The sequence below is a fragment of the Nelumbo nucifera genome, chromosome 3 (assembly GCF_055504915.1).
Source record: "Nelumbo nucifera cultivar China Antique chromosome 3, China Antique-T2T, whole genome shotgun sequence".
Lineage (NCBI taxonomy): Eukaryota > Viridiplantae > Streptophyta > Magnoliopsida > Proteales > Nelumbonaceae > Nelumbo > Nelumbo nucifera.
In genome coordinates, this window is record NC_142651.1 from 57,811,831 (window position 1) to 57,819,261 (window position 7,431).

Genomic DNA, 7,431 nt, shown 5'->3' on the forward strand with positions numbered 1-7,431 from the left:
TTTTTTTTGTTATTTTATATTTTTTCCAAATCTCTTTATAAAATTTCCATAAATCTACTCATAACACATAAAAAAGTGATTTTGAACACATTTAATGTAGATTAAAATAGATTTAAATATTTTCAAGCATTCAAGGAAAAAATCATAAGATATTATGAAAAATTGAAAAATTTACCTATTTTTGTAATATCTTTTTCAAAACTTGAAAAAAAATCAAAAAACACTAATGATTCACATGTGTTTTTTTGTGTTTTATTTTTGCATACCTAGAACCAAGGTTCAAAATATCGATATGTATCGGCCCGTATCGGTACGTATCGTATCAGGGCCTTCCCAATACGCCCCTTCAATAGGTGTTTTGGGTCAGGCCGTGGTTCAGAGGGTAGCTGGGCCTTAAATCGACCCCTCTAAACTGGTTTAAAAAAAAATAAAAATAAAAAAAACACAAAAAAGCAACGATACAAGGCGATATGCCATATTGATACTTTGAACCTTGCCTAGCACTTTATGAATGAGATTGAAGTTTTGGAGTCATTTTGGGGTGAAAAAAGGCTTGTTTCAAGGGAAAGAAGCTTTCTTTCCCTTTTTTTTTCGTTTTTCGCTCATATCTCTTTTTCATAGCATATCAGTTGATATGCTACCAATACGCCTAATACACCCCCCAGTACACCTCCGATACAGCCCGATATGAGTCTAGTACAGTGAAAAAAAAGATGATACCATTGATTTTCCACCATATCTTGTATCAGAATTTGAAAGATAAGATACAATACACGTCGTATCAGGCGTATCGTGTTGAAATTTGAAATCTTGCTTGTCATACAATAATTTATCTGGGAGGATACCCAGGGGAGTTTGGAAATGGTTTAACTTTTATTTGAACAATAATCAAATTGAAGGGGAAATTCCAATCCAATTGGGCAACATATCTTCATTAACAGAACTCAATTTTTACAACAATGAAATATCTGGACATCTTATAGAAGAGCTTGGGAACCTTTCTTCCCTAGTTTAGTTAGTTGCATACAGTAACAACCTTATAGGCCCATTACCTCGTTCATTTAGGAACTTTAAGAGATTGAGAATTTTACGAGCGGGGTTTAATATGATATCTGAAGCATACCTGTGGATATAATTAAAGGGTGTGAAAGCCTAGAAGTCTTGGGTATTGCCCATAATTAGTTAAGTGGCGAAATACCCAAGGAACTAGGAATGCTTGGAAAATTAAAGGAACTCTTCCTTTATAGTAATGAGTCATGGGATACCCCTCTTACCTACTCGTTCGGACCCCAAATTATCAAATTGCCAAATTATCCTCAAAACCCAAATTACTGAACTATCCTTCTCATTCCAAATTATCAAATTACCCCAAAACCATAAATTACAAAATTACCCTTTGGACTCCAAGTTATCAAACCCTACTATCCCTTTAAATCTGACTTGTCAAAACCATCCATTCATTTTGAGAGTTGGCAGAACCTCCCCTTCCTTTCTATTACAAATAGGAGGTTTCATTTCCAAGAAAAAGAAGCAGGTTGAGTAGAATAAGGGAGGGGACCCGAATTGAGTTGGTGAGTGAAGCATTAAGGCCATGATTGGTTCAATTCTTATTCTTACCCAAGATAAAATTTCAAGATGAAAAAAAATGAATAAAAATGGAAAGAATGAGAAAATATTGCTATAAACCAAACACTTTTTTCCCAAAAAATGATTTTTTTACAGCAAGAATGAGAGTAAAATTTATAACATGTTTGGTTACAAATTTCATTATCATTCATTTTTTTTATTAATCAAAATAATAACATAAGGGTTAGAGGTGTAAAATGTGCCATGCCAGGTCCATGTAAAATGTGGGTTGTGTCGTACTGGCCCATGGGCCGTGCTGCCCTCCCTTGGGATAACTTGAGGGGTCGGCCCGGCACGTCCCACTGTCCAAGACCGTTTGGGCCCGTGGGTCAAGCCTTAGGCCAGGCCTAAGCTATTTATTTAAAAAATTGAAAAAAAACTTAAAATTTTAATTTTATATGAATTTTGATATATACAATTACTTATATATGCAATAATTAAATAAATTAGTATAATAAAATTAAAAGCAATCATGAGAAGATACCTCTGCTATTAAGAAAGTCCAATAGTAGGAATAGTAGAAAACAACAATAACTGACAATGAACAAATAAGCAATAAGAAGCCTATTATCCCTATTTGTTCCCCTGGGCTTGGGCCCCCAACTCAAGGACCTCTCCTCCAACTCTTCTAGTTAGACTGTCAGCTAGGATATTATCCAATCCTCTCATACACTTGAAGAATAAATGTGAAGGACCAAGTACCCTCCATAACAGAAGACATCCACTTTATTATCACTTTACAATCTCCTTTAATCATCAGCCTGCTCTAACCTGAAAAATATGCCAACTTTAAGGCTTGTAGGAAAGACAAGCAGTTAAGCTCTATGAGAGGTTCCTTCTCCCAGAGGACCCAAGAATCTCAAGATGAATCCCTGCCTCCGAAGGGAGGGGTATACAAAACTGTTCCTGTCCCCAAGGTAGATTCTGATTTCTGACAGGGGGGACTCCCGAGTCCCGAGGTATCTAAAAGTTTGGGTAAGCTTAAGAGAAATGGGGAAAGCAAAAAGGAGTTTAGATAATAACCACTTATTTGTCACATGTAAGAAGATATGAAAAACTTCAGCTAAGGTCTGAGAGCTATAGGCCTCTTAGCCAATTTATGTTTAGTTAGGCATCTATCCATCCAGCACACAAAACCCAAACCGAGAAATTATATTTAGAGGGGCTGATAGGATTCCAGAATTATCAACATGTATAGTCTAGAAGAAACCAACAAACTTGAGAAAGTGGACATCAAAGGATGAAAAGCAGAGTCAACTCTCAAGCTACAAGTCTCAAATATTTCCAATTTTGAGAACATATGAAGCTGAAAGTCCTGGATGTATTGGAAATTTCTAAGTCATATTTCACAATACGCTAGCCTTGGCCCTAAAAGGTCAATGCAAAAGTATTGTAAGGTTTAGTTTTGAATAACCTATGCGTGCTGACCCAAGAGAAAATTCCTATCAGTCCAGATTGTCCACATCATAGCAAGAAAATCCGTCTTCCATGTTATGGAGCCTTATTTTCTCAGACCTTGCAGCTTTTAGCTTGAGAGAAAATCAATTACTGAAGCTGAGTTGCACCCCTTCATCTAAAAATTTCCTTTCACCTACACCAACAGAGAATTTGCAATCTTGCAATGGATGAATAAATGATTTGTAGTGTAGTTTCAGGAGCTTCATCACAGAAACATACAATTGCTTGACAGCCAAATTCCCCTTCTTAAGTTTTCCTTGATTAGACATCTATCTTGAGCAGAAATCAAAATGAAGAAGGATACTTTTGATGGAACGGTAGAAAGCCAGATCAGCAAGGATGGGAATAGATTGGCCCCTGACCCAGCAAGTTGATTGTATAGGGATTTAATAGAAATACTCCTAATTTAATCCCACTTCCAGATTCTACTATCCTCTTGACCTGGACTGACATGCTCCCTGTTTAGCAACTTGAGGAGCTCCAAAATCATTGACAATTCTCAATCATTCAAGTTTCTTCTGAGAAGAGTTCTCCACACCACTGTGCCATTGGATATTTCATGGTTGTCCTGTACTAAGCCATTTCTGTCCCAAACTATATTGAAAAATTGTCAATATAGCTCTGTTGCCTTCTCCTGTGCTGTATTTTGATTCCTTTATCTAACCCAGATTTAGAAATCATAAGTGTATTTTTTTGACTGGTAATTGATTAATTCTACTGAGTTGATAATAAAGAAAGGTTTGCAAAAGAATTGCGTGCCAAGAACCCCTTCGAGGAATGAATACAGATATTCTTATTGTATGAGTTCTGTATTTTAAGTAAGAGCTTACAGCTGGTCCAGCAGCTGGGACTCTTTAGTCAGACTATCAGATCTATTGATTGTTTTATTTGTTCTAATGGTATTCTCATTGAGTACATTTTTTTGGTAAATTCTCTCTTAATCATTTTCTTTTGCACCAATTCTTAAGTTACATTGTCTCCTGTAGGGATCTCATGAATGGAGGCATCTTTGACATCATCACTGGTGCTTTACAGAGTCAAGATAAAAGGCTTGTATTAACTGGGTAATGGCTAAATTCTTATTTGTTTGTTTGTTCCATACTTTTAGCATATACTTAGGTCCTTTATTATGTTAAATAATTCCTTAACCATTCATGGGAGTTGTCCTAGTAATAATCTCATCATTTTATTGGGAGTGCAGGACAGACATCCTTATACTTTTCCTGAATCAAGATCCAAACCTTCTTAGGGCATATGCTATTCAACAGGAGGGCAGCCTTCTTCTTGGGCTTCTGGTATTTTTGAGTTTGTTGCCTTGTATTTACTTATCTCTTTTGAGATTCCTTTTTGAAATTTTTATAAATAAATAGGAATAAACTATATATTTAAAAATGAAAATTATCAAAGACAATGCACAAACATAAAAATATTTAAGTATATACTAACATATATTTCATTACAACCTATTGCAATGGTATCAAATAAGAATCAGATTCCGATGTTTCAAACCATGGAATTCTAGTGTTGCTTAGCAAAACCATGGTATCAAATAAGAATGATTTTCCGCCAACAGAAATACATGATTGATAAATTGGTTAATACTCTTCAAATGCTTAAGCAGCAATATCAACTTCAGAAATTAGGGTTACATATTAGACTACCAATAAAGAAAATAACGACGAAACAAAAATTGTTCAAATAACTTAATCAATGTTGCTTTCTCTTAATGGTTATAAGGCTGATATTGGTGGTCAACCTAAAAGGGAAAAACAGAGTAAGAAGAAGAAGGAGGAGGAGGAGGAGGTATCCATCCTCTGTGCACAGCTTGAGAAGGAGATGAAGAAGAAGACCAGAAAAAAAAAAAAAAAAAGAAAGAAGACGAAGATGCTTAAGCAAGAGACCACAATGCACCCCCATTGTGCCTACCAATCCCAAATCTCATGCTCGAAGAAACAAATAATTGACTGCATAGGCACGACTAACATAACTTGAAACTCCCTCACGACATAGTCCTACCTCACCCTTGCAACCACAACAGCTAGAATAATTGCAACAAAACACACCAACCAACGCAATGCACCTGGGCCTGACCTGCAATTTAGTATACTAACACAACAATCTTCTACATTGTGAACCGACACCACTTCAACCGCATAGCGCACCCAAATAAGCTTGTGACAAAGTGACATTCAAATGTTACAATCCAACAACCTAGAAGTAGGGTTGTAGCTGAGCTCATGCTTGTGTATGGACTCTAAGAAATAAGGTGTAAGCTTTGATCTTGGGATCCCCTTTGTGAAACTCTTGTTGGATTTTAATCTCATAAGAGATTAAATTTAATGGGTTTGATTGGTCAATTACATGAGAAATTTTACATGTACACTTGTTTGGAAAATTAGCTTTTCTCTTAAAAAACCTAGTTTTGAACTTGTCCCACATTGGAAAATTATAAGCTTTGTTTTCAGTATTTTAATAGGACATGCTTTACACTTCTTAGAAATAGTAGAGGAGAGTATGGAGGTTTGATACCGTGCAACACGCGTGCACATGTGTACGGCGCAAAGAGACGCTTTAGAGGTGCACGTTGCTCGTGCTTCACGCGCACCCGCGTGGTTCGCGAAGGGCGGCTTTGGTTTTGGTGCGATGCCGACTGCTGATCACCGTTGATGAGATCAACAGTCACGATTCAATCGGGTGTGATCAAGAGGCGCAATTCAAAGTTAACAAACATTAACTGTTAACTACCTTTTAAACAATCACAATGTTTGAAATTGTGACTGTTCAATGTGCCTTCTTAGAACCAACACCTACATTTTCTTCATACCTCTTCATAAACTATTTAAGGAGCATGAATCAGGCTTTAAAAACACACATTTTCAAAATCCACTTTCTCTCTCTCTCTCAGTCCGGTCTGCTACAGTCTCACAGGTTTCTTCGGAGATTCTTTAACTTTGTTGGTTGCAGATTCTCGCCCAAGGCTCTATTGTATCCTGGGAACGGATTTTCTTGTAACCCAACAACAAACTCAGTGAAACTGAGTGGGGGCAAATAACGTTGTAAAGACAGTGTCTTCCGACGCGCCTCAAAACTTCTCTTCCAAAGTTACAGTGACTTCATTTCCCAGTACTAGTTGTGAATCCCATGTCTTAGATCTAACCAACTAACAAACTTTCCCTATTTGAAAAGGTCTCCTTTCCTATTATATGATTTCTTATTAGATTAATAAGTTCTCTAAGAATAGGAGAGACTCAAAGCTCTCATCACTTGTTATGTATTGTCTTATGCACAAGCTCTGCCCTGCTTTTGCTCCTAGCCTCATGTCCATGTTGGCAGCAATGAGGTGCAGCTCCAAGAAACGTCAAATTTGGCATTGCTCCAAGCCATGCCTTCCAGATTTCCAAGGTGTGGTTTGGAGCACCATTTTTTATGGAAAAACGGTTCCAAACAAATGCTTATTTCCTGGAGCACCATTTTTTCTGACGTGGTGCTGATGTGGTGCCATTTTCTGGAGCAACGACAACGATGCCAAATAGAAGCCAAATCATTTTTATAGTAGATGAGGAATTGATGGAATTTATAAGTTGATGTTAGAAAGGACCAAATATGTTGGGAGTGGGGAAAACTTTTGTTAGTGACAATAATCGTCAAACAGTTATTGTAATATTAGGTCAATCATGATGCACTACACCTTGCACACATTAAGCATATTGTGATTGATCCTTGTCCAGGAAAATAAATGATTCAGAGTGATCTCAACTATAGTTGTTTAGTTAATCAACTTATAGAAAAAGTATGACAAACCAAGCAATCAGTTGCATCTTGATTTTCCAAAAACGACTTTACCCGTTCAAATTGATATTATCATTATTATTTCTCCTCCATATATTTGCCCTTTAAAATAATAATACATTAAATACCTTATAATGTTATTATTGTAATAAACGGATTTTTTATTAACCTGAGATATAATTTCATCTTCAAAGTAAACACCAAATTATGTTACCCAAAAATAGCAAATTATTTTTGCTTCCAAAATAAAAAACTAAATGCTATTATTTGTGGCTTTTTCACATTTTCTTCTTAGATTATGAAAATACCACAAATTTTCTTTCATTCCCTTTATTGAATGGTAATATCTAAATGCTATAATTTGTAACATTTTGCATTTCTTGTTTCTTTATATTTTGGAAAATCTACCCTTTTACTTCAATCTCTTATAGTGTGTAATTATGTAACTTCAAATAATTAGAATATTAAATTAAAAAAAAAAAGATTGAGGACACTACAGCCATACATCTAAAATATGTCAGTTGTCATTCATGGGGAGATATTCCCGATGTGTGGCTG